The sequence below is a fragment of the Mytilus californianus genome, unplaced genomic scaffold (genome assembly GCF_021869535.1).
Source record: "Mytilus californianus isolate M0D057914Y unplaced genomic scaffold, xbMytCali1.0.p SCAF_58, whole genome shotgun sequence".
Classification (NCBI taxonomy): Eukaryota; Metazoa; Mollusca; class Bivalvia; order Mytilida; family Mytilidae; genus Mytilus; species Mytilus californianus.
Window position 1 is genome coordinate 1077375 of NW_026262710.1, and position 11561 is coordinate 1088935.

Here is an 11561-nt window from a genome sequence, read left to right on the forward strand (position 1 = left end):
TATGTTTTGTCACTATGTTGAATGCATCTACCTAATCGAAATTGAATTAAAGGATACCACAGACACAGTAAAGTCTTCTTCATGTTTTGACTTACATCTACAAATTGAAAATGAAGGTCGGTTGAGAACAGATCTTTCTACAAAAGGAGTGATTTCAGTTTCCAAATTGTGAACTGTGCATCTCTATATAGCAACATTTCAGCAGCAGCTGCCTATGGAGTATATATCTTCCATTTGATACGCTATTTCAGAACTTGCATTTTCTATCATGATTTCCTTGATATCGTGGTGCTGCTTACAAGGACGATATTACACCAAGGGTTCCAAATGGTGAGATTGAAATAATCCCAAACGAATGTTTTACCTTCACCCCTCTTAGTTTGCATCGATTGAGACAGTTACATTTTGAAGATACGGAATGCAATATACATATTTTGAAGATTGGAAGTACCATCCATTTTCCATGTGAACACAACTAATTTCAGACTTTATTATTGATGTATAATACATTTTAGAAAGAAAAAAAGTAAACAAAATATGATATAAAAAACCGAGATGAAAATATTTATATAATTAAAATAAATGGAGATGTTAGTGATCTTTCGTTATTGTACAATTAAAAGAAACATGACGTTTGCGTTTAGTGTTTAATTTGTCCACATTTTATTGTTCTTTCTATAGTTCCTGAATCACTTTGTTCATTATTAGCCTTAAGATCAATGTAAAATTGTTTATTTCCTACCATAACGGATATTTTTATATCATTATCATCGGTTGTTTCAGTTGTTATAAGTTCTTCCTTACTTATATTACTTAATTCTTGATCATGGATACATTCTTCACTTTGACATTTTTCATCTCCACTTTCAAGCTGTTCGTCCAATACCAGACAGTTATCTGTGCTTTTTTCTACGGTATACATTTCTACGACGCATTTTGATCTGTCATCGTCTTTGAGTGATGTATATTTTTCAGATGATTTTTTTCCAAGTGGTTCATAAATATTTTCTCTCGAACTTTTTACTGGTACGTCAATTGGCTCAATGTATTCATCTTTATTTTCTCCCAAACCATGTTCGTTCAGAATTTGTCGTCTCACTGATGACTTTAAATCTATATGGTGATACTGGTCCATAGGATCGACATACGTTGTTCTGATAACAGACAAGTGTCTTCCGTATGCAGTCATAGGTCTGACCATCATAGATTCCCTTATTTCTGAATAATGATCTTCGTTTACCTCTTCCTCTTTCGGTTGACTATTTATAAATGTTCTTTGTTTCTCTATTGATAAAAAGATTGCAAACATATCTAAATTGAAAGACAGAATTCATATTCATATTCCAATAGCAATTTTAAACTCTTATTGATTAGTGTATTCAATGGATTGTGTACTTAGATTACTGAATTAATGTTAGAATCTGTAAGAACCAAACGGGTTCCTGAGTAACCAATATTTACATATTCTCGTTCATATAACTGGCAAATAATGTCGGTTTGTTTCTTTATGAAATTCTCAAAAACCTAAAAATGTAAGAAAATATGAAGTGCACAAAAGTACTGGTGAATCTCTGAAAAATTCATTCATTTCCTTTTTTTTTGACATTTCAGCTGTAATTATTTACAACAAAAATGACAGGTTTTTATCATACTTACTAAATATGTTCTTCTGTGGAAAATAGGAAATGACATTGTACCGTTTCCTACGAATAAAATCAAAAATCAAAATGTTAATATGATGTAGCAATAAACTTTCTTTAATGTTATATTTAAAAAATAATCCATTCCAATGAATATAATTGATCATGTATTTTGATGAATATTCCTTACAACAAATCCCTATAGCATGGATATGTTTTTTTAATTTATTAATCACAGATAAGAAAAAAAAAAACACTTCCAGTACCTTAAGTTAATGAATCAAAGTTCGGCGAAATTTTAAAAACAAAAAAAAGACACTTTATTCACTTACTTAAACAAAAAGATAAAAGTACCGAAGAGTTGTAATACTTATTTTTAACTTTTAGTATATACAATTTAGCATCAGTTTAAAAGAAATAGTGGTCTCTTTGCTTTATTCAAACTGTATACATACCACAGAATAACACAAGAAACAGAACCGACTAACAAAATCACTACAACAACACAAGCTATGACAGCTTCTTCTGCGACACCGTTTTTCTTTTTCTTCTTTTCTAAAAAAAATGAGATTCAAATGAGTCTGTATCGCTCATCTTGCTTGCACGTAAAGTAGCGACTAACTTGTCGTTAAAATGTTGAAATAGAGCGCCAACAGCATGTATGAACCTGTGTCGATCAGTGTTGTTTAGAAGAATAGTCTTCAATGCCATAAATATTTCATAGGTAAAACCTAACAAAATGCATGATCAAAACATTCCATAGCAGTTAAATATGACTCGCTCACGACGACAGATGACAGATGAAAGGGTTAGCAATACATGTAGCTCACATGGCCTTCGACCAGGTCCTATAAAAGTAATGCTTAATTTCAAAATTTAATACAAACGTTGAAGAGCTGATAGAATCAAAAGTATAGCCTTACCTGGACAAGGAATCAGAGCTGTGCATGAAATTATGCATCCCTTACTTCAAACTGATTTCAACATATTATAACAGCAAATTTTAATAAACTAATATCCGTATCTCCAAGCCAGTACTGACAAACTAGCTTCTTGGCTCTTCATACAAGATTATTTATATTTAACCGGATTTTCGAAGGAAAAATCGATTGTTGATTTGGGGATGTACGGCGGCGGGCAGGCGGGCGGCTGTCCAACAGTGTCCGTTCATTAACACGAAAAAGCTTTGACGAAAATTTAGATATGTTGTTTCCTGTGACTTAATGAAGGTCAAGTTCAATTTTCACGACTTTAGCTTTTCTCGTTCTTGAGTTGTGGACCCTTTTAGTAGTTAAGAGTGATACTTATTATGTGATTGAGTTATTTCCGTTTGAACAGAAATTAATAAGTTTATGAATAGATAGTCTATCAATAATTGTATCTTTTAAATGGATTAGTCAGTAGTTGTCAAAAATTTCTTTATAACTTTTATTTTTTAAGTCGTGTGTGTTTTGAAGGTAGATATCACAGTTGTTATGTGGTATTTTATTTTTGTTGTGTGTGTTAATGTTAAATTTTTACTTGATCCTGTTTGGGGGTCCAGATTTTCAAATATCATTTTCATTAGATGATAATCTATTTTTATTAAAGGATAAATTTCATTACATTACATTGTGTAGATAAAGTTGTTGACATTGATAGATAAGTTGCAGATCTATATTAGTTTGTGACAAATGAAAGAAAAAATATTGGGAACTATAATTATATTTGATTATAATTTGAAAATAGATATTAGTTCATATCTAATTTTAGAGAACTATTTTTTAGTGGTTAAATCATATCTAATTTTAAGGGACTATTTTTGCTTTATTAATTAAACCATTTCTGTTCAAAGGGAAATAACTCAAACTTATTTCCATGAACCAGTAATGTAAACATAAGTATATGGATTCTGTTCAATAAATTCAAGTCATTAGTTTCAAAAATTACTTTATAACTAATTTTTTTAAGTCATGTGTGTTATGAAGGTAGATTTCACAGTTGTTACTTGGTATTTTATTTTTGTTGTGTGTGTTAATGTTTAATTTTTACTTGATTCTGTTTAGGGGTTCAGATTTTCAAATATCATTTTCATTATTAATTAGATAATAGTCTATTTTGAATATTCAATCACAATCCAAATTCAGAGCTGTTTTAAGCTTAAATGTTGTGTCCATACTTGCTCAATTGTTCAGGGTTCGACCTCTGCAGGAAAATCCGGTTTGCTGTCTCTCTGACAGCCTCTTGTTTACTAATGGATCGATGACACGATAGAGGTTTCTCCCAAGGGTATCGACAGTCCAGTAGTCAACACTTTTGTGTGGATATGAATTATCATTGATATGGTCATAATTATAGATAAGATGTTTACACAATTTTGAGTTTTTCAAAATACTAAGGTTTTTCTACCAAAGGAATAAATTACCTTAGCTGGCAAAACCTTTTGGAATTTCTGTTCCTCGACGCTCTTCAACTTCGTACTACTTCATTATTTAACCTTTTTAACTTTTTTTATTCGAGCGTCACTGATGAGTCTTTTGCAGACGAAACGCGTCTGGCGTACAAAATTTTTAATCCTTTTATCTATGATGAGTTTATTTATATGCCCTTTAAAAAAATAAAACTTTATTGTATCAAAAGAAATTACCTTGCACGTATATATTTGACATGTAATAAGCCAATCATGGAATATGCGTTATAATTATGAGACGGAGACGATTGTTCGTTTTGATTGATTGTTGGTTACTTAGGACCAGTGGCAAATAGGTCATAAATGTTCAGGACGAACCATAATTGATTGTTCGTAACAGGATAATTTAGAACAGTTTCAGTTGGAAGCAGTGAGAATAGTAAGTGGGCTACCCGTTCATGCAAGTCGAAAAGCCATGTGTTAGAAACAAATAGCAATTTTCTTTCTCCCAATAACCGAATTACTTCCAATTTTATATTTTTCTGCAAAGAGAAACAACACTTATGTAGAACAAACTGTAAACCTGCTTAGAAAAACCTTATATGAATTTCATTGTGTAACCACACATTTAGCAATCCCATTTTTAACATTAAGTGTTATGTACTTACGAAGTAAATTATTGTCAGATCCTGCTCAATACGCATCGCTCGCTTAATTTTTTATAGGCAGGCATACTACCTGTCATACCCACGTGTTATTACCCTTTGCAAAACATTTCAAAATTTGAAACAAAGTCGGTAGTTTGAATACTGCTAACAGAAGAGGGTCTAGAAATGTTGGTAAGTTCTATTCCCTTCATAAATTGGACGGTCTCTGGCTATCTTTTTGATTACATGACCCTACGAGTTGATGATATATCTAATGTTCAGTGTTTAAACGGATGCAGCGGAAAACATTCTCATGATGAAGGTAAAAAATAAATAGTTACGGTGTTAAACGTCGGTAATGGTTTCTGCAAAAAAGTGAACAATCGTCGTTTATGGACTCCTATAAGTGTTTAATTGGCCATTTCGGCCATGTTAACCGCAAATTATTTGTAGATCTTATTTAGATTAACATGTTTATATGTAAAAACATATTAAACTGTTCAATGAAGAGTTTCAAAAATGTGTGCAATCACTGTTTCAAGTTTCAATGACTTTAAGGTAAAAACTATTGAACTCTACACATACTTAATACCCTTTGCAGCATTCATGATACAAACGACTATTTTCAACACACGGAAAACCAATGAAGAAATAATTCAATATGTTTGAAAAATAGGGGGCTGTATATCTTCAATCTGTGTAATCACGGTGTAAAGTTTGAATGGTGTTGCAGTTACAAATGATGCAAACTATTATCCCCGTATGGTTTGACAAACGAACTGACGGCCGGAAAGACGACTAAGTTAAATGACTACAAGACAGACAAAAATAATAGGGTTTCCCATATACTTAGACTGACTGAACAGGTGCGTTAAATGAATTAATTTGTTGAAAAACGAATGTGGTGTATCAATACTAGAGGTATGTGTGGTTATCTGTAGCAAACACATATTGAAAATTGTGGCATAATTTTTATGGAATACATGTTATTTAACCTTGTTTTATTATTTTTTAAATAGGTTAACAATGGTAAGGAGAAGTTGATTCATGATGTCTTTCAATTTGAATGTAATTTCACAGACCTGTTTCTGTTTCTTCACATCCTAGTTTTCTGTTACATCTGTTAAAATACAAATAAACTTTATGGCAATAATGAAGTTTGTACAGAAAGTGAGTTTTGGCTTCGATTGTCTTGGTAAACGTTAATCCAGAGAAGCTTTTCGATCAAAACATTTGAGACATTAGATTGATTTTTCATCACCAAAAATATGATAGGTCCAAATAAATTGTTACTCAATTATAATTCTGATCGACATGATTCAAAAAAAATTATCAAACACTTTTTTTTCAAATCGGATATCTGGGATACAACAAAATATTTAAGCATAATTTTTAAGTTAAACTCCAATGTGTCATTTTTATTTAACAACATTTGAAATTGGTGAACATGTATAATTAAAAATAGAACACTGTCTGAAAACCCCAAAAGAGATAGAGACAAAAGACAAGATTGCTTACTTGAAGAGAAGATCTATATCTTTTTTTAATTTACATTACTTGTAAACAGTTTGTAATAGCATAAACGTAATACCAAAAATAGTAAAAGTTTACATTATACAGCAGACGACGTATTTACGTATCGTAATACAAATGTCGATGTTTAGTCAAAATTTGCAATTAAATATTGAACTATAGTGGAAGAATATACTATTGCAGAAATCATTAGAAGGTATACAAATGCTATATAGCTTCGAACAATATCAGATAATTATATGTATATCTAATGAGATTTAACAATGTCAACATTAATGTAAATAATCGAGAACTCTCAAAACATACTGCCAAAATTTTCTCAAAGGAATTTACTTTAAATAAATCAAATATAAACAGCAATAACTACCCATTATTTCTAGATTTAGATATATCAGTTTAACTCGGGAAACTCAATGCAAAAACTAATCATGCAAGGGATGATGTTTCGTTCCTTATTGTTAATTTTCTTGTTTTGGGGCGGTAATGTTCCTTTGGAATTAAATGAATCTAATCCATGTATTACTGTTATAGTATAAAGTCAACTCATTATTATAAAGCTGCAGACCAAATATAAAATCATTCCCTTCCATAAAAGCCAGGAAAATTTGACGAAAAATTGTCAATGTACAATGCGTTTTAATAAATAGACTATCGACAAAAGGAAAATAGCTCAAAGCAGATGTAAATAAAATGCTTACACGTTACAAGTCATCATTATCAAGCTGAAGACCAAACATGAGATCATCACTTACAAGCCAAAAATATTTTAACGAAAGTTTTCTTCCCGAGGTCTTCTGGACGATCGGACTAACGGACAGACGATCGAACGGAGTCGTGCGGTTACTAGACCTACTTTCACCTTTGGCGATGCAGGTAAAAACTATTATAACTTAACACTACAAACGGATTGTACAGTATGTATTACATTCATGTAAGAAATTTTGATGATTGTGTTTCCCCCCTTCTTTCTATTAGACGTAATATACAGTTATGCACGTCAGATATGAATATTTTTTCTGTTATCAGAAGCTAGTGGTATGATTAACTGCCATCTTAGATAACACAATTACGTTAATTTTGCGCATGAATCTATAAAAATTATTGAAACACCTTTTTATTTGAAAATATGAATCCGGTTTAAAATAAGTTTTACGGTGTAAGAAAATAGCAGATCTTTCACTGATTCAAAAAATATATGGTTTGTGAAATAAAGGATTTAATTGGTGACTTCCAGTTAAAACAAAGTCACTTCCTGTGTCAATTAATAGCTTATTTTATACTGATTCAAATATATATATATATATATATATATATGTATATATATGTACCCGCTACATCCTGTCCCAAGACAGGAATCTGTAATTCAGTTTGAATTGTTCTACATTTGTCATTTGAGGATCTTTTATAGCTGACTATGTGGTATGATTTTGCTCATTTATGTCATTTGGTTTCTGGTGGAGATTTGTCTCATTGGCAATCATACCACATCTTCTTATTTTTATATCTATACTTTTGCTTAAAATAAGGGAGATAAGTGTGTACTTCCGGTTTACATAATTTCACTTACGGTATCATCTGATATGTTACTTTACTATTATTCCAAAAAAATAAAGTTCAAGAAACATAAAATTGAAATGCATAAAGGCTATTTCCGGTTTACAAAAGGTCACATCCGGTTGACCTTCTACAAGGTCATATGTCTACAACCCAATGTAAAATACCATATGAGTTTATCATGTAACAATCAGCAAAGGTCAAAATCTTAGTAAAAATATTTAGTCGATATCTTATACGGTTTCTCAGGAGAAGAGCTAATAAGCCAAAACAAAAATTTAGAACATAAACTTGACTTTTGACCTTAACCTCCTTTTATTTTTGGTGGATCAAGGACCTCAAATAAAAAGACCCTAGGTATCTTTCACTTTTAATGGTTTGTCAGTTACAAATACATTTTAACTTATATCAAATACAGAAGGGGAAATTACTCTCGTATGGAATCTCTGTATCGCTTCGGTCAAAATTCAACAAAACATCCTGAGGCTATAAAAGAGCAATTTGGAAAAATTAATTTGTCGGTTTCTTTTCCGGTTGCACAATAAACAATATATAACTAACACTGGATGAGTAGATTTAATCTTATAGATTGTTTCTTTCTGTGTCGTGTAATATAAAGGCAAAACGAAGAATTAAGCAAAAATATCTAACCTTTGACCAGCATGGCAGTTGCATCTTTCAAAACATCCAAATCCATAGTATTCATCAGGACAAGACAGACGACAGTTTTGGCCAAATGTTCCTAAAGGGCATTCTGAATTTCAAAACAAAATACAAAGGCAAATACACATAACTAAATTGATGAAACACGAAAAACGTTATATATGAATAAGTGCCTGTCAAGATAAAGTTATGAGAAGTTCAATACAAACTGTACAATACATATGGTGATGGAAAATGAAATAAACACTTAATAGATTTGGTGTGCCCGACGCTTTTTTTCTGGATCTGCCTTCATCAGTAATTGCATATTCAAATACACTTACGTTATACATAATTAGCATGGTAGAATACTATCATGATATTTAAGCTTGAACTGCTTTGTGGTCTTAACGTTTAAAATTCGTTTAACTGCAGTGTGTATTTAAAAACAAATCTATTTTGGCTTTGCTGTACAATATTCATTTATATAAATACACACTGTAGTGCTTTGTTTATGATTTTTTTAACAAAAAGGAATCACAGTTTGGTATAACAATTAAAAGCGAATATAACCGAATTAAATTAATTTGTTTCATCATGTTTCTTACTGACGAGATATGACTTGTATAACGCCAGGTATACACTTATGCTTTCTTGATTGTTGAGTCTCGTCAAATTGCAATCGTTTTAAAACGGTTAATAAATGGCGAATATCATTAAAGGTAATCGAATTTCCTAATTCTTTGTTTATGCCAGTAACATAAAATGTAAGTAATTTTGAATAGGTCAATGAAAAAAAAACTACTAAAGAGTATTAAAGGGGCACTAGCTACGAGATATATAAAAAAAATAATATATGATTTTTTGTATTGTGAAATCATTAATGAAAGTGAAATAGTGAAATAATAATTCGCTTTTAGCAGTGAGTTTGGTTCAATTTTGTCAAAATAAGCAAAGAAAAAACGCTGATGAATTATTCACTTGCAAGTGACCTTCAAGTTAATCCCTTAGCTAGCTGGATTACGCATGAATTATGCGTGTTCAGTTATCAAACGGAAAAGAATGTCAACATTGAAAGTGAAACAAGGGTAAACCATTTGATTGACTGATTCGATCCACAAAAACTCGTTCTTATACAGGTAAAAACGATGATTAATTTATATTTTTAATCTATAATATGAAATCAAACAGACCTAGATAAATCCAATTGCACGAGTTCGCTATCTATTTATATCTATATATATGTTTGTATCGGGTTAAATGACTGTCGGCAGTCTTCGGAGGTCACCTCGATAGTTAATTAGATGGCGTCTAGACTAAAATACACACGAAATTCTGATACATAGTATCGATCCCATGCATTGTAAATTGTTTATTTTAGACTTTTTATAATTTGGATATATGTTTTAGTGTGTTATTAGTCAAATATGAGAATTTGAGACAAATCGGTGGACACGAATTTGACAGCTAATGCCCCTTTAACTGACGCCTCACTGACTACAATTTTGTTTGTTGAGCCCCAAAATTATTTGGTACCTAACGGCAGTCACAACAACGGTGATAATGTATTAATGCTTATTGTTAAAAAAAAGACTAGATATATAGGACTCCTCTACAGTTTAAATGAAAAATTAAGTTTTTAAACATGTATATCCAAAAAAAAAAATATGTGTCCATAAGTCGCAATGCCCCGCTCGCTCTATCATGAATGCCCATGTTAAAGTAACTTCAGATTGGCGAGGTCATCACTGTACAGCAAGTGAACTTGACAACCAGAAATTTTTACCGATTCAAAGTTAATTTGCAACAGGTTGTAGGAATGTTTCGACCTATACTAGGACCAAAATCAAGTTAACTTATAAAAAAAGATTTGGTCCTAAGACTGTTTGATTACTGACGAACAAGTTTACTTTCAACAGGTCCGCTACTTAACTTCAAAGCCAGACATTGAAATAAGAAGATGTGGTATGAGTGCCAATGAGAAAACTCTCCATCCAAGTCACAATTTGTAAAAAGTAAACAATTATAGGTCAAAGTAAGGCCTTCAACACGGGCCTTTAACTACAAAAAAAAACGCGAAACACTTATGAACCACATCAACAAACGACAACCACTGAACAATAGGTTCTTGACTTAGGACAGGTGCAAACAAATGCATGCACACTTCGATCTGTACATGTGCAGCCCCGATTGAATCAGACCTGTTCTCAAAATTACTTTTGTTCTGGTCTGCTCCCAACTTATAAAATACTGAGATGTGGTATGATTGCCAATTAACCAACTGTCCAGCTGATTACGGGATGTGGATTCAAGCTATTATAGGTATTCATACGGCCTTCAATATTAAGCAAAACCAATACTATAATGTCAGTTATAAAAGGCCATACCAAGACAAAATGTGAAACATTTAAAACGTACAAATCAACGCCCTGTCTTATGATAAAATAATAAACGAAAAACAAATAAAATAGGGAGCAACAAACGAAGACCACTGAAATCATGGTCCTGATTTAAGACAAGCTTATATATAATATTGCGGGGTTAAAAGCATGTTTACGAGCGCTCAACTGTCCCCCTAACCTAGGACAGTGGTGTAACAGCTAACTGTAAAAATTAATAGGAAATGGCTTGATTTATTCAGGTTGACACGAAGCACAAAAATAACTAACAAAGAAAAAAGATGCAAAACTACTCGCAGTTTATGAAATATAGTTCAAAGCCAATAACTACTAATAAATATATTATGTTTTCTCAGATTTAAGAATCACTCAGTACACATCTAACGGATTTTAACGGATTTTGTAGAAAGACATTATAAACAGTCACAGAAAAGCACACCCTTGTGCAATGGCAAAATATAAGTACATAAAAAGGAAAAGATGTAGAATCATAAGTTTTCATAAATGTATAGCAATACATATTTAGTTATATTTTTAATTTTTAAAACAATCAATACGTAAGTATCGATAAAAACATCATTCAAACATCTTATTAAGGTATTTAGAGGATACACTTTAGTAATACGTTTAATCAAATGATCACAAAACATTTACATGAATCGTATTGAAATTAATCATCACCTTACAGTTGTAATATTTGTACTTTATATTAAAGTAGATGCCAGTATCATAAATCAGTAAATTTGGTCACTGAGGA

The 11561-nt window shown here is 31.4% G+C and overlaps 1 long non-coding RNA gene across 1 annotated transcript; it reads right to left on the bottom strand.

The window, feature by feature from the left end:
- Nucleotides 1-556: 556 nt before the first annotated feature.
- On the bottom strand, nt 557-5790 carry LOC127704124 (uncharacterized). Its single transcript, XR_007983146.1, has 4 exons — nt 5759-5790; nt 2096-2195; nt 1657-1703; nt 557-1284 (listed from the first exon to the last, which is right to left on the bottom strand). It is a non-coding gene; the product is annotated as an uncharacterized LOC127704124 (long non-coding RNA).
- Between the last annotated feature and the right edge of the window lie 5771 nt (nt 5791-11561).